At 40.4% G+C, this 16,588-nt stretch overlaps 1 protein-coding gene across 11 annotated transcripts in view; it reads right to left on the bottom strand.

Annotated features, from left to right (window-relative positions):
• Positions 1–16,588, bottom strand: part of SEMA6A (semaphorin 6A) — a 126,856-nt gene that overhangs the window by 81,213 nt on the left and 29,055 nt on the right. For 2 of the 11 annotated variants that reach the window (XM_070569501.1, XM_070569505.1), the window contains exon 1: positions 10,176–10,311. The exons of 8 other annotated variants lie outside the window; for them this stretch is intronic. The gene's annotated coding sequence lies outside the window, so the exon portion shown is untranslated. Of the gene's footprint in view, positions 1–10,175; positions 10,347–16,588 lie in introns of those variants that run through there. One more of the 11 variants, XM_070569497.1, reaches the window with a different exon arrangement.

Raw genomic sequence — 16,588 nt, 5'->3', positions numbered from 1 at the left:
ATGTTCTCTTTTATGACAGAGTTGAAATAAAGCAGGCCTAATTAACCCACCCAGATGCTATGGAGTAGAGGCCATGTGAATACTGCGTTAGGAAGCCAATCTCGTGGCCTTATCAAAACAGCTTTTTTCTTCAACTGTGCCCTGGTAACCTGGGAAATATAAATTTTGATTACTGATTGCTGCATTGTTAGTAACTGACTATATATCATCAGTAGCTGGTCACCAGTGTCAGCCCAGACTTAATTATCTCAGCTGAAGAGAAAGTAACCCCATGAAAGAACTGTTTTCCAATTAAAGCAGCATAGAATATGTGATTTGTCTCTCTGGCGATATCCAGTTCATACTGCTTTTCATGTTATTTGTATTGTCTTCTTTTCCTCATTACAAGCTCAGGGTTGTGAATCTCGGACTCCCTAACAAGAAACACATAAATATCAAGAGGGCAGCTGTCAGACCTTTAAAAAAAATCATGAACAGTCACCACCAAAAACACAACAGCAATTACAGAGTTTCCACTAGCAAATGCTACAGTTAAGGTTAAAGACATCTTTCAATGTAACCATTTATTTTCACAGGTTCCTAACCTCCTACAGAATGTGTGCATGACTACATGCACACACACACAATTTTTAGAAGATATTCTTTAGGAGTCAGATGTTCTATGTTTTGTCTTAGCTATTGTTGCAATGACAAGGAAAACATTTTCCTACTAGTACAAGAAAAAAATATTTTGGGTAAAGACCTAGGCAATACTGTCTCTTAACTCTTCATCTTCCTTATCTTGTTTGTTTTGACTGCTTTTAGTTTGTTATTTATTTCAAGGGAATGTCTGCCCACTTGCCTATCTAGGTAATTCTTTATCCCAGGAGCAAGTAGAAAAGTTTGTCTTCCCTGTGACTAACCCAACCCTGACTGCTTTGTAGACACAGGCTTTGAAGTCTGGGTTGTTTCAGAAAATATTTATTGAACACCTACTGTGTGCCAGACATGTACTAGGCACTGAGGATTCCTCAGTGCACAAAAGAAGTCTCTGCTTTCATGGAGGGCATATTCTAGTGGGTTTCCTTCCTATTCCTTCTGTCCATGGCTAAGTGGCCTTGGGTTAGTTATTTAATCTCTGTAAGCCTCAGCTTCCTCCACGGTAAAGTGGGATGATGATGCTTTCTCTTCATCAAGTTGCCATTTGGATTAAAAGCCCTTGGAAGCATAAATGTATGCTTCCATTTTCTTCTCAATCCCCTTTGTTCTTGGGGTTGGCATTTGGAAACTCATAAATATCCTCGTGTTTCAGCATTTTGAACTTTGTACACTTATGCATCACTTGGTTCCTAAAAATACTTCCTCACTGTAGTTTTAATTTTCCCCTTTCTCCAAGACTTCCCAGCTATAGCCCTCAGTGTCTTGCCTGGGAGTTGCCCATATTTTGTTTTACTTATGCGTGGCTGCCATTCTGAGAAGACGGTAACTGCAGTTTGGTGCTTAACCAAAATTTCACGGAAGTCTAAATTACTCTTTTGCGGGAGGGAGGGTTGCATTTCTTATGATGCGTTTTTCAGGGCCAGGTCAATGTAAACAGGAGGAACAGCCTGTGGTCACTGGTGTTAGTCATCATCTACCTGGCTCCTCTCTCTCTCTCCCCAACTACATTGCAAACACCTCAAAGAGAAGGGCCCTTCTACTTCTATTTATTTTCAGCAAGTTAAGTTGAGTATTTATTGTCTTTATTGATGAGCAAGACGCAGTCTCAGGCCCTGTGGTCAGCACAAAGATGAGGGATGGGTGACGTACAAGAGCTTGGGGAGGAAGCAGCATTAGGGGCCTCTCTGGAATCTTCTCACCTAGCAGTCCTAGGTGAGCACGCTGCCCTAGCGCCTTGCTTTCCTGCCTTCTGCCCAGGATTAAGAATATACACCAGGGGTTCAAGGAACTGCCCCTAACAATAAGGTTGAGAATGTCTCACAATTAAATTGAATTAGAGGATCTTGACGGAAGAATAGCTCTTACTGGATTTTCTTTTGCTTTCTTTTCTTCTCTCCTTCCAACTCTTTGTTTCTTGTGCTACTCTTCCCTCAACTAGTGTATTTTTTTCCAGTGCTTTCCCACTGCCATCCTCCTCACCCCACCCACCTCATTTCTCTATCTCATTCTTTTTTTCTGTCTTGGGAATTGCAACCCTTCTCTTAAGACACTCTTCAAAGGTCACCTCCTCTGTGAAGTCTTCCCTGATCCCCACTGACAGTTAATCACTAATGTCTCTCTCTTTTCTTCCACATGAAAGAGCTCTATCATAATAATCAAATTGACATTTTTTGTTTACTAATCTACTCACACCACTAGACAGTGAACCTGGTGAGGGCTAACAAATGTTTGATGGATAAATAAATGGACGAATGAATGAATAATCGAATACACAATCTCTGTCTTCAGAGGATTTACAATTTATGGGGAAGACAGATATGTCAATGACAAATTCAAAATAGAGTACAAATACATATGTACTACAAGAAAAATGCTATATATTTTAAGTTTTACTTGTTCCAGAAAGGCTTAGATTTACCTACTCAGCTTACTTCATAATAGATTGGAGCCTTAAAGCAGTTACTACAGATTGCACCCGACTTTCTTTTTTAAAGGCCTCAGTGCTAGCTGGTCTCAGAAACCCTGTTATGTACACATGCCTGGTAACACACGGCAACTGACACAGTGTTTGCCTTTCTACTTGCAAATACAGACTCTTGAAATATACCTGAAATGTAAGATGCTCGTATTCGTACAGTAACATGAACACCTCCATGTTCTACAAAGTCCCTGACCTAGTTACCTCGCTGAAAGCATAGCTTAAGTGCACATAATGCCCAGCACGTGGAAGAAATTGCTATCTTGAGAAAAGTAAATTTTGCATTCCCCAAGTTCTGTATTATTAAATCTGTGACCTTAATATTGCATTAGAGTAGATATTTTATTCAATTATATGGACAATGAAATAAGAACTGAGAAAGATATAACTGGCTCAGAATCCCTTGGGTGTGAAAAGATGATGATATTTATTTTATCTACTCCTGACAATGAAGTTTAAATTGTTACTTAAACCTCCTACCAGCAAAATATCAATTCAAACAGAGGTTAATTCTTCACAGTCATACTTGGCATTAAACATTTTGTCATCAGAACCAAGCAATTGAACATTTCTGCCCTAAAAAATGGGTGGAGTTGGATCCTCCAAGATGCTGGATAAAGGAAATTGAACGTGGCTAAAAGATGGTTATTGCCAAGTTAAACAAATGAATTTGGAGCATGCTAAATAAAATAAGATAAAATAAACTGTGTCTAATGATTCAATGCAAGGAAATCTACGGGCTTTTTTCCTACATGTAGAGAAATATTTCTCACCTAAATACTTTCAGAAAGGGCTCTTTCATACGCAATAGGCCATGAAAAGGTGAAAGTATAAATCAGATTGGAGAAGGAATTTTTATCCATCTTCTTCCTGAGAGCTGATGTTCAAGCAATGTGCTAGGAGAAAGGGTAGGTAACAAGTGCTGTTTCATTTCTCTTTGTCTAACCAGTTGCTTCTACTGAAGTCTAATTATTTGTCTTCGAGTTAACAGCATGGTGTGAAAGTTAGTAACAGCTTTCTGTTAAAAGTCCACCCTGAGACCACAAAACCTTAGATAAGATTAAACTTTAACATCCAAATAGCTCTCAACTAATGTCACAGGCTGAAGTCCAACTCAAGAGTCATTAATTTAATAACACTCAAGTCTAAATATCACAAAACAAAAGCTTATTTAAAAAGGAACAAAGAGGAAACTTGGAGAACCAAAAAAAGGGAGGGAGAGGAATACAGATTTTTCTTTAATTAACAACTTCTTGCAGGATATAAGTTGCAGATACAATTTCCTTTAGGTCATATCATTTAAGTGAATCTAGCTGTAAAGCAATTTACACTCTCCAGGATCACTGGAGGTTAAACACCTAATCAACAAATGTAGCCCTTTCTGCCGCTTCCTTTTCCTTCCTCCATTTCCTTTCTTAACAATTGGACACTATTCTTAAGTGATTACCATAGCACACGATCTCTTTCTCATTTTCCAACTTCATCCTTTGAAACCAAAAGTGAATAACAAGCCTTTGTAAACTTCCTGCCATGTTTCTCACTTAGGATAAGATGTGGATTTCTGGAAGGGCCCAATTAAAGGAAAGTACAACCACAGAGACCCCAGAACTCTTTGATCAATGCCCCTCGCCCCATCCCCTCCTCATTTACCTTTACAGTATCAAGCTGTACTGCAGAAGCAGTTGATTATCAGGAAAGCCAGCTCAGGTAAATTAACTTAATGAAATGGATGACTTTGTATATAAGCATACCTTTGAAACTGATGAGGCTCAAATATCCACTCAGCTAATGAGCCTGCGATAGGACCTTGGCAGAAGTGTCATCATCTGCCACTAAAAGCCTTCCCAAAGCCCTGTGTCCTATCTTTCTGTCCCAAAACTAGGCAGAATCTTAACAGTTGCCAAGCCTCCAAAATGCAAACAGCAGCAGTTGCCTATCTAAGCTGTGATTGATGGTTCACAAAAATACATTGCTCCTTCATAGATGTTCTGGCCTGCAACAAATTAAGGATCTAAACCTTTGTGCTAGGCAGATAGCCAGTGTATTGTGGGGGACTGCTGTGGCTCTATAATTATATCCAGCCTGATAATCGTCCATTCTACTGCTGTGAATGGCGGGTACCCAGAGACTTTAATTTCACTGTCCCCCTCCACCAGATAATGCCTGACCCTGTGTCACTTTGACTGTGAAACACATTGAAGGAGACAAATGAGTTTTTCTCTGGCTATGTTAAATTAACTAATGGATTCTTGTTGCGAAACTAGCATAATAATAAGCCAAGGCTTTGCCGGTCCTGGGTGGACATGTAGCTAGTCTCTAAGGGTGTTATTAACCTCAGGCATTAAAACAAAACAACAACAACAAAAACAAATCTAGCCAGTGTGAATAAAGAACCTAGTTAGTGTGAATAGTGATTAACTGAATACTTTATTTTTCAACCAGTTATTGGAATATCTTGAGACACAGCTATAAGAGAGCTGTTGTATGGTCTAAAACTAGGGATTAAGTGAGAAGTTTTAATCAGCATGTCACCCTTTTCTTTGAGTGCTTTGTTTTGCTTTCCTGATCGGAAAGTAGCTGTAATTCAATATGGCTGCACATACATCCATTTAAACTAAGTGTTGTAACTCTTAAATATCTTAAAATGAAAATAAGCACTGTTTACTTTAATTCTAATGTAAAAGGCACTACTGCTTCCAATAACTGGTAAAGGACATTATAATCTGTATGATAGGGTAATTGTACAAATTCCAATGTTGTAGCTATTTAGACACTCCCTGTTACACATGGTCTTAATCTTTAATATGTATTTTTCTTTTAGTTCACTAAAATATTATGGGTTTCATTTTCATGCAGCTGAAAAGATAAATGTCCTTTCCCATGTTCCCATCAGAATTCTGTGTGTTCTGGGAGGTTAAAAAATTATAACTCAGCTGTTCCATACTGTATTAAGACTGAAATTTGGCATCCCAGATGTGAATTTGTTTCCAAAAGGAAACAGAATCTGGTAAGGTTTCTTTTTAGAGGAAAAAATATTTTATAGGCTTAACTTATATTTTAAAAAGATTCATATTGTTTTATTTTAAATAAAATTGTACACAATTTTATTTAAAACCCTTTGGGACTTCTGAAGAGTAAAAACCCATATTAATCTAAATTTTTTACCTTTAAAAACAGGCCACTGAAAACGCAAAAGTTGTAGAATCTTAATCAGTGACCCAAAATACCTGCTTGCCTTTATTTTAAGTGGTATATTCTCAAAGGGGCTCCCTCTGCCCAAGAGGAGTTTATTTTTGCAAAATAATAATAACATTTTATTGTGTGGTAACCATAAGTCAGGCTCAGATCTAACTCTTTATGGGTAGTGACTCATTTAATCCCCTTGACCGACACCTTGAGATACATGCTATTATCCCTATTTTACAGGTGAGGAGACTTCCTAAGGTCTCACATTAGTAAGTGGGGCAGCATGGATTTGAACCCTGGCAAGCTGGCTCCAAAGCCCACATTCTTAACTACTATGTGTACTGCCCTCTAATCATAGTCATTTCCTAAATCTTAAATTCACTCAACATTTAGTAAGTGCCTATTAGCTTACGTGCCGGGCTTTGTACTAGAGATGGGGGGGGGAGGGGGGGCAGTGAGAATGGGGTGGATCTGGAGTGGAGAAAAGGGAGAATAAAGTTTTAAAAGGACACAATTCCTACCACAATTTTGCAGATCAGATGGACAAGACTCAATGACAATAATACGACAGTAAATCCTGCATTTTCCAGTTGGTTTTTCCAGTTTGGGGAATTGTGAGACTGGGTAGTTAACGTCTCTGAGGCATTTGGGTCCCTCTGGATGAGATAACTGCATGCCCAGACCTGTCTACCTGTGTTAAGGCCCTCTTGTCCCACTAGAGACATTTCCAAGGGCCACCCTTCTAAAAAAACCCCAAAACATGGTGGTAAAGTCCTCATCAATGTCACTCTGTTATTTTCCCTCAAACTCCAGTGGACATCAATAACATGCCTTTGGATGTGGTTGCTTTGAAACCACTGGCTCTTAGCACTCTGTCATACATAAGCCAACTGTTAAAGTGTCATTAGCAGAGACCCAGACAGAGATGACAGGTGTAAACAGTTTATAATTTACAAAGCGCAGGATCAGGTTTCTCCTGCCCTCTGCCAACAGCTCACAAACACACCTTAGCTTGGCCCTGTGAGTGCACCGCAACACATTCTTACAGGATTGTTTTTACATAAATCCTATTTGGTAACATTTTGGTCATTTGAGTCCCTTTAACTGTTCATTCAAACTATGCAAAGCTATTGGTTGATTTCTGAGATAACATTTCAAAATGCCCTGTCCAGCTAAATAAACACATGTGCCTTGGAATATTCCGAATGGACTGTCTTTCTACACTTCACTGTAGGTTTCCTTCTTTGTTTTTCCCTTTTTTAACCCATGGTGCTCCTACGCAGTGGAGATGCAGGTTCGAAATGGCTAGCCTTTGAAGAGCCCTGCCATTGTCGCTCTGCATGCAGACGTGGGACTTCTCACACCTTCTAAGTCGGCCCTACTTAGCCACCTTCTGCATTTTTCACTGCTGACATGTTTCAGTAAAACTCTGACTAACTGGAATACTTAGGGGAGGGGGTTCTGGTTGAACGATTTCCTGGTTAAATTGAAAGTTATTTAGAAAGCCCTTGTTATTGAAAATCTTTCCAAAGTACATCAGCACACTTTTCTCTGGAGTGAGGCAGCAGCGCTGGAGAAACATTGTACATAGCTGTTTGGAAGGGCTGCAAAACAAATTTAGCAAAGCTGCTAACTGCTCTTCAGTCCTTTCTTTTGCTCGAAAGCTGCCCCTCTCTGGATTGGTGAGGCAGCAGGGATTCCAAACCCTTACTATTCTCTTCAAAACCTCTTTCTCTCATCTAAACGGAGGCCTCACGTCCCACCAAGGGGATAAAACAAAGACCAGGAGGCCATTAGCCCTCCCCTTTCCTTCCTCCACCTCCAGGTTCCACTCCCTCCAATGTCCACTTGCATCAAAGGCTGACTCCTCCTTCACTTGTGTTCCAGATCATTCTCTCCAGCCTCCCCTATGAGGCTACCCATCTCTTTGCCCTTTCTGTGGTAGTTTCATTTTCTCCCAATCCACTGACATGCCCATAAACATTCCTGTCTCCCTATTCCAAAAAAACCTTTCTCTCCATCTTTCCTTCCCTTGAAGGCTAAGTCCTTGATTTCACTGCCAATCGCCAAGGGTCGGTACAGCTACGACCTGCATTTACTTCCTGACCTCCATCCACTCTATAGCTCTTTCCCTTCTCCTGTAACTCCACCAAAACTGCTCTCACAAAGGCCATCGATGACTGGTGACTGAATCTAATGGCTTTATCTCAACAAACCTTGCTGATTCTTCCTAAATACAGCTAGAATTTCTTCCCTTCTCTCCATCTCTGCTGCCACCACTCCTTTGCTGAACTTCACGTGTATACAGCATAAATCAGATCTTGTCACCCCCTTCACTGTTTCCCAGCACACCTGGAACAACATGCAGAACTTCCTAACAGGCCACAGGCCGCAGCCCTGCAGGCGAGCTCTGCACCCACCTTCACCACCTTCCAGCCAAACTGTGTTTTGGATCCTCAAATACCCTACAACTCCTCGTCTGGAGCTGTTTTCACCCCAGGTTCTCTCTGCCTAGAGAACTCTTCTTTCTGACTTCCCCTGGCTGGCTCATCCTCCTCCTGCAGGTCTTACTTCAAATGTTACCTCCTTGGAGAGACATTCTGTGACCAAGCCATCTGTGTGGGCTTCTGACACCCGCTCCTCACCATAATGTTCTTTTTCATGGCACCCCATTCTTTCCCTTCAGACTAGTGACCACAAGCTATAATGGGAAATGCACTTCTGTGCTTCCTGGTTGAATTATCTTTTGCCCCCACTAGGCTGTGGGGCCCGGAGTCCGTGGATCACATCCTTTTTATTCACCACTAGACACCCAGTGCTGAGCCCCGTGTCAGACACATAGTTATTGAAAGACTGAATGAACAGATGACAACTTTATACTTTTACAACAGAAGGCCTTTCTAGAAGGACTACAGAAGCTTAACCAGAAACATAACTCAATAAAGAGCAGCTGAAGAAATTCACATTTTAAGCATCCTAGCATTTGAAATGCCTTACTCATCTTTACACATAGGTAAGTCAGGCCACTTGGCCTGGAGGAGAAAAGCACTTAGCATAATACAAATATGTGTCCTTTTATAAGGAAATAAGGGTCTAAAGAGAAGCACAGACATTATGTTGATAGTAGTGAGTAGAGTGGCCTGCAGGAAGGAAGCAGGACGGGCCAGGGATAGGACAGCCCCTAACTCAAGTGAGAGGAGTACAGAGCGCAGAGTAGAAGAAGCGGGACGATGGGGGTAAATTTACCCAGCTGGGGAGGCTAAAGTTAGACCCAGTAATAAGGTCGTTGACCTGGCCAGGAAACAGGGAAGCTGGGTAGCAAGAGGGATGCAGAACTGCAAGTCTGCACAAACGCAAAGCTGGCTTTGCAATGGTTAGGGGAAAAGGACAGGAAGGATTTGGGTGGAGATGAATAGAAACTGCAGTGATGAGCAACAGGCACAGTGGTCGAAGGAGGCTGTTGTGAGTACTTATGAGTAAGCAGCAGGAGTTTCTCGATAGGCACATGATCTTTGGATTTTGAACAATCAGAAACTGAGATCAAGGTAATAATACGGTTATAACTGACTTCGTATCCAATCAGCAACACAGGGTAATTGCATTGATCATGTTTCGAGTATTAGAGGGGAATGTAAACTCCAAGAAAGAAGGCTGCCATCAGCTGGGGTTCAACTGGAGCCACAGAGCATCCCCTTTCATACCGATGTCCTGCTCATTCCAGAGGCTGACATACCCCGAAAAACGGGGCTGACACTGAGCTGAGGGAGAAGTTGGAAATAGGCAGCACCTTTCACTGAAGGTTCAGCTTTTAAATAGGTCATATTAGAACTAGAGGAGTGGAGCTTCTGCTTCAGAGACTCCTCCTACAGATGACTTTGTAAAACAGATTACACCCACCCCCTGGATTTTTTATGGATCCTGATTTTCCTATACTGAGACGGCTTACAGCAGGCGTCTTCTATGTCATTTGAAAGCAAGAAGAGCACGAATCATTTTGCATAGCCTTTTAGCTTTTTAGGCATTTTTAAAAAAACACTAAAAAAATTAAATGCCAACCCCAAATTACTCAATAAACTCAACCCTATTTTCTCAAAAGGAAATGACTTCAGATAAAGATGCCCACCTAGCTTTTAGTTCACCCAGCTCTGTCTACCTACAGGGAACGTAATTTCCTCTGCACAGAAAAGTTCTCTAGAATCATCGGTTAGAAAATAGACATTAAGCAGAGTGGTGAAGCAGCAGCCAGCACCAGTAAATTTGCCTTCATCTCCCTCCGCCCCGCTGTTGCAATTAGATTAGTTCTTTAGTATTATTTTAAGAGTGATTGGAATTTAATTTTAGTTGGGAAGAGCTGAGTCCATTGTTTACTTACAAACAAACAAAAGAATCCTCTCCCCAGCACTAGGATTCCTGCTTGGCTGGTTTTAAATAGATGAGGCTGACCAGATATTTACCATCAGCTTGGTGAAGAAAGAGACATTGTCCTAGAGAGCCAAAGTCATGGGAACTCAGTCCACACAGTGATGCATTGCTAACTGGGAATGGACTATGACCAATCAAAGGCTCACTGTACATTTCATGGAGGTGGGACCAAAACAGGAAAAGAAAAAATAACTAAGTGCCAGCATGTTGGGAAGACATCATTGCAATAAAATTGTGAAACAAACACTGGCAGGCAAACAACCACCAAACAACAACGAACTGCAATATGCTTATCAGGGTTTGACCAAGAAAAAAGGCCCCCGATCTTTCAGAGGACACTGGCAAAAATCCCAGTCCTGCAACTCCTGAATAGCTCCCTGTGCAGTGTTTCCTCCAGGTACGGCATTGTCAGCGGCGAGATGTTCTCAGCAGTCAAGGAGCAGCTGCACAATGCAAGCAGCCTCTGAACGGTCGGAGAGCTCTTTATTCAGGCCTCGTGTGATAAAAAAAAAAAAAACAAAAAACTGGTGTTCTTTTGTGCTTTACAAAGGAAGTACTTTTCTGGCTCCAAGTTCAAGACTCACGGGCTATTAGCAGAGGCAAGAGGGACACTGTATTAGCATGTGTGAAAAAAAAGGAATAGGCGTTCCTTAAAATCAAGTCCATAATAAGAGCAGCCCCGTATCTGGAACACCTACCTAGACAGGAGCAGCTCCAACTGCAGTTAGAAGGTAAGTATTTTGACTCCTGTGTTTTGATGAAAATCTTTTGGCAACAATCTCACATACACAGACGTACACACACACACACACATGCTCACTTGCAGAGAACCACAATAGGAAACTACAGCATGTATTCAGAATCAATACATTTCTGGAAAGTAGTGTGGTGACAGAAACTGGAGCACAGAAAACGTAGAGCCAGGAGAGCATCTCCTGCAACACCTCAATCTCCAGAGAAGCAGCCTGCTTTCCTGGGGAGGTTAAGTGACTTGCCCAAAGACACACAGATACTTTATAAATAAATCAGTTCTGAACACCCCTGAGGGAAGACGTCCTGGTACTTCCACACTACCCCGCATCGGAGACAGCGTTTAGGGCTCAGTGGAGACCCGATTTTAGGTTTTGCCTTCAGTCCAGTCTAGACTCGATCCCCCAGCACTGTTGTTTTCCAGCTGTGTGACTGAGGGAAAAATTCTTTTGTTCTTCAGAATCTCAACTGATTTAACTAAAAAATGGGGTTAATAGGAACACATGCCTTTAGGGTTGCTGCACAGATTAAGTGAGCAAATAGCAAGCACTAAATAAATGTTGGTTACTGTGATTGTTGCTATTTGAAGTAGTAGTAGTATTTTCACCTTCTTAGGAATTTTAATACGTTTAGAAAAAAGGGAAAAAAATAACAGGGAGGACATAAAAAATAGCCACAAAGGTTTATGACTAAGCATATGGGGAATAAATGCAGGCAGGTCATACAAGCAAAACGTCTAATTGCTTTATCTGCTCTTAAAAACTTAGGTCAAATGCTTTGTAGGAAGAACAATCTGCCGTCTTTGCACATGAGTATTATACCTCTTATCCATCTACGTGGGCTCAATGGTTTGAGTTTGTTTTTTCCAAAGTTAGTAACAGGCGTTTATTGATTCTTTGCAAACGTTTTATCTTCCTCTAAATAACTTATTGCTGAGCATTTAAAATTTTTTTTTCTGATAGTGGGTGTCCTGATGGCCAAGATGCAATGCCACTTACTGTCCTGAGATGTCAACCTCACACATGTGGAGCCACCCAGAGTGTTGGCATAATGACTTTCTTTCAGGTCCTTCATAGTCTGTTCTTCTAGCTCTACCATTTGACATGAGTTCTCAGCACACTTCTCTTCCGAGGAACAGAATTTTAGTTAGTGTTCTTAAATGTGCCTTTGCTTCCAACAACAGTTTATAACATTTTTGTCTGTTATCTTATTTAACCGGTTATGTATCTGTTAGAATATACTTAATAGCTGCTTTTCATGTACTTATAGTAATTATACAAACAGTGCATGACGATCTTCTCGTGGCAAAAATAAAGACATAAATAAAACAAACATTATAGAAAAAGCTAAATTCCCACTTGACTATCACCCCTAATCTCAAACCCCAGCATACAACACTCCCAGCCTATCCCACCTCAGAGGCGTCCAACTACTTTGCAATTTCCTATGTATTTTCTAGAGTTTTCTTTTTCTTCTTTGCCTTTACATGTTTATTTAACCATTTTCCTTTTTTGTAAATATATTCTTAGAGTTGGCAATATTTTTAGATGGAAGTCATTCATAGCAACTAAGAAAATATCATTTTCAATCATGTGTTCTGCAATCAAGCAAATTGTTCTTGGTTATATATAAGGTATAATTTTAAACATCTACACCTTATCCTTATGTACCACAACCCATTGCCCCCAGGTCTGGAAGTTAGAACAAACAGCATTTCTTTATTCAGCACTAGACAACTTTCGACATTAGGGTTTTCGCTGTGATAGTCTGGGCAAGCGTTGTGTGGTCGTTCTGCTTCCTATAGCTGGAGGCGATATTTGCTTGCTTTCGTAGTTTTTGTCTGTTTATTTATTTTTATAGTTTTCTTTCCGAAATTTATGTCACATATTCCTAATTCTAAAGCTGTTAAAGATCTGTAGACTACTGAATATGCGTATAATCTGACATGCTATGAAAAGCATTCTCCCTGTTTTGCAATCCAAGAACAAAAGAAATCATTGATAGTCATGACTTGTAAGAACTGTCCTGTCCGGGCAGCTGTGCTGGGCAGTGTGCAGAGCTGCCATCCATACTCTTAGGTTATCCTTCAAAGAAATGGCTCCCAATATTCTAATATGGTAACCTTGTATCTTTCATTGCAATACATTTTAATAATTCCTCTAATGCTGACAGGTATGGCCTTTCTTTAATTTGTGCCTGATTAATTACCCTCATATCATGCAAAAACATATAAAATAACTGATGGATTTCCTTCAATACCTTGATTTTCACTACTAGAATTGTTAGCACCATCTCCATCAGTGGGAGATGCTCAAGTGAAATGATTTACAGGGTCTTTGAAGTCAAGATACTTTATATTTTAGTTTTTATTTTACTTCTGTCCTGGACTTTCTTAACCTCTTGATTTTTGTGTAAAATTTTAATTATTTAGGTCATTGGACACATCAATTGTTCTTCCCAATGTATCTTAAACTAAACTAGATATATAGAATGACTTTGTCATCATTACAAGCTTGGCAGCACAGGGGCCATCTTCTGCCCCATGCCTGTGTGTTGTCTCCACCATATGGGAGGTCTGTATTCCTGGATAAACTTCTGCTTCAGGTGTTCACAAAGATGTCTTGATTTCTGGCTATAGCTTCTGTTTCCAGTTACTCCTCCTGGGAGGGCCCAGCCCCTGTCATACTCTGAAACCTAGAAGAAATGGAGTCCCTTGTCATTCCCACACATCATGTTAATCTCTCACTATCAGAACCATGATATGTCAAGTTAAGGGACTAGGGCATGAAGTTGCATGAGTTTTTCCCAAAGATTCCCTGTTTGCTTATAATCAGGCATCCCTCATATTTCATAGAGACTGATGTTATGTGTATGCATGTGTTATATACCTAATTTCAAGAGTGAGAGAGAGAGAAAAAAAAAAACTTGGCCTGAACTATCATTTTTCACTTGTGTCTTCCTTGGCAGTTTATTCTCATCTGACTGGCACCAATACCAGCCAACGACTTCTACTTCAGATCAGCATCTTTTGGCACTTCGATGACAGTATATTTCTGCATGGCTGATTGCAGACAGGAAAAAATCTTGTGCAAATAATATTTCCCATTAACAACACTGAATTGATGTCAAAGCTCTCAATCCATCCCAAGACAATAAAATTCACAAGCATGATAATATTAATATGACAATGTAAATGACTTATGGTGGAGAATGTTCTGCCCCACTTGATACTAATTGTGGAAAAATAAAGGAGTCAGATCTGGATCTTGTCTTTCTCAGGCTGCAAATGCTTGATAACATTCATGCGGATCAGCTGTGATGGGTGGTGGGGGTGGAGGGGGAACACAATAACAGTTGAATCACATGCTGGCCTGGCTACACAAAATGCTAATTAGCGATGATCCCTGTGTCCATTGCATTTTAAATACTCAAAATAAGAACTCAAATTAACACCACAGATCTTTTATCTAAACCTGTTGTGTTTGTTTTCAGAAGTCCTCTTATATCTATTGTATGTGGGGGAGGGGGAAAGGAGAGTCACCAAAACTATTATTTATTTTTTAATGATAACTAGCACTCAAGGATATTTGAAAGTAATATTCTTAAAAGGCAACAACCCCGGACTAACATGACTAAATAAAGGGTTAATTACTGTGCATGTTCCTATGCTAAGAGGCCACCCACACAAGTTCATTCTGTCAGTATCAAGCTTGCGTATTGTCATTACAAGTTCAAACACTAATTAATAGTTAGAGTGAACTTGGTAACATCTTACACATGAATGGGTATCTAGGGCAGAAGAAAACCTTTAGTTCTTTAAGATGCTTTATTTATCCAGTTAAGCAGTCTCGTGTGCAGAAGCACATGTCATATCTTGGGAAATGCACTGGTGGTTGCCCATTTGTTTTCTTCTCTGTGTTTTCTGAGGATTCTGTCTCTGCTGCTGGGAGGGCAGCCTGCAGAGACATCAAGAATTCAGTCTCTTTGTATTCCATCTTCATCTGAGAGACAGGAATTGGTGTGAAATTTTTTTAAAGACTTTGGATAGAGAGTTTGAGGTCATCATTTCTTATATCCTTTGCTGTTGTTATTTGCCAACCAAATCGTGTAAGGTCCAGGAGGCATGCGCCGCTGGAGCTGCGACCATAAGTGACCAGTATTCTGGTGTTTCTATAAGTCAGAAATCTGGATCCTTCTTTGAGAAATAAAGTATCTTCTAAAGGACACTCAGTATTTGCCTTGTCCTTTTCATTCCCAGGAGACCTCTCCCAAACCTCTTTACATACAGATAGCATTTTCAATGGCCTTTTTTTTTCATAGGACCCTGACTGTCCCTTCATCTTGCATTAATAGGGTTCAGGACCCACTTGCTTTCTCCCCTCTCATTTACTTTAGACTGCAGGGAATTTAAAAGCAGCACAGGTCCTTAGGACTCCTGCATCAGAGAAACTGAAAAAGAGAAAACTTTTAAAGGCAAGTATCATACTCTTCTAAGATTCCACAAGAATCTGGATTTCTTTTAAGGTGAAGTTTGACTATTTGCAGACACTAGCAGATCGGGGCAAAACCTACGGGGTTGTCATCACTTTAAACTCTAAATAAAGCTGGTTCCTGCGTCACATTGGAGAAACAGGAAGTGTCTGTGGCTGAAGGGTACAAAGAGCAAGGAAGCGAGGGCAGTGGAGCCTCTTCCGCGCAGAACTACCTAGTTCACTCTCCATGTCTTCATTTCTCTGGGCTGCCAACGATCTTGTTTACTTCCAGAGGCTGCTGCTTCAGCACCGCTTGAACCTTCTCCCTGATCCTTTTTGTCATTTTGGAGATAGCAACATTTTCCATTTGTAACACTGAGATTCTGCGAATGTAGGTCTATTTGAATACTCACAAAGCCCAAGCAGCATATCACAAAATTGAAGGGTTTTTTCCCCTTGAGCTCAGAAAACACCAGCTTTTCTCTTTCAAGATGATGTCAATTCCATTTTTCAACTTCTATGGGAGGAGGATTGGTTTTCTGTTATGACTATAACTGAATTCCTTTAAGTCAGAGAAGTGCTGCCTTTCTATTTCATTATGAATTAAATTTTACTTAGTGTTTCTGGAAAACTCTTACAAGATCCCTGGGTTTGGTAAAACCCCCTCCCCCTGCTTCCTCTTATGTAGCATGTGAGCAAAATGACCCAGTTCAGAAGAGGTTCTCTCCCACTTGGAACCACTCTACTCTCACGTTTTCTGAGGTAGTCCTCAGAACCACAGATATATCTCAATCTTTCTTTTTTCTCTTGATTTAGTTTCTGCTGAAAATACTTTTTTCTTCCTGGAATAATTCTCATTATTCTTGAAACATAACAGGCTACTTAGAAATGTCTGCTAATGTAAAAACAAAGCTTATCCTCAACATTTAGACTTGTTACATTTTTAAATGAGGCCAAGAATTTCATTGTTTAATTCAGAATGGTCAAGACTGATCAACATGGGGGAAGCATTAGATCTTCTCCAAAGGATTATAATCTGACTAGTTTCCGACCTTCCAGGGCTGTTTAATCCAGATTAGGTAGCAACAATACCACACCCACATGCCGACAGGAGTTTGTGCTGGAAGAAGAAAAAGAAGCC

The sequence above is a fragment of the Equus przewalskii genome, chromosome 13 (assembly GCF_037783145.1).
Source record: "Equus przewalskii isolate Varuska chromosome 13, EquPr2, whole genome shotgun sequence".
Taxonomy (NCBI): domain Eukaryota; kingdom Metazoa; phylum Chordata; class Mammalia; order Perissodactyla; family Equidae; genus Equus; species Equus przewalskii.
The sequence above is the reverse complement of the archived record's forward strand: the minus strand, read 5'-3'. Positions and strand labels throughout refer to the sequence as shown.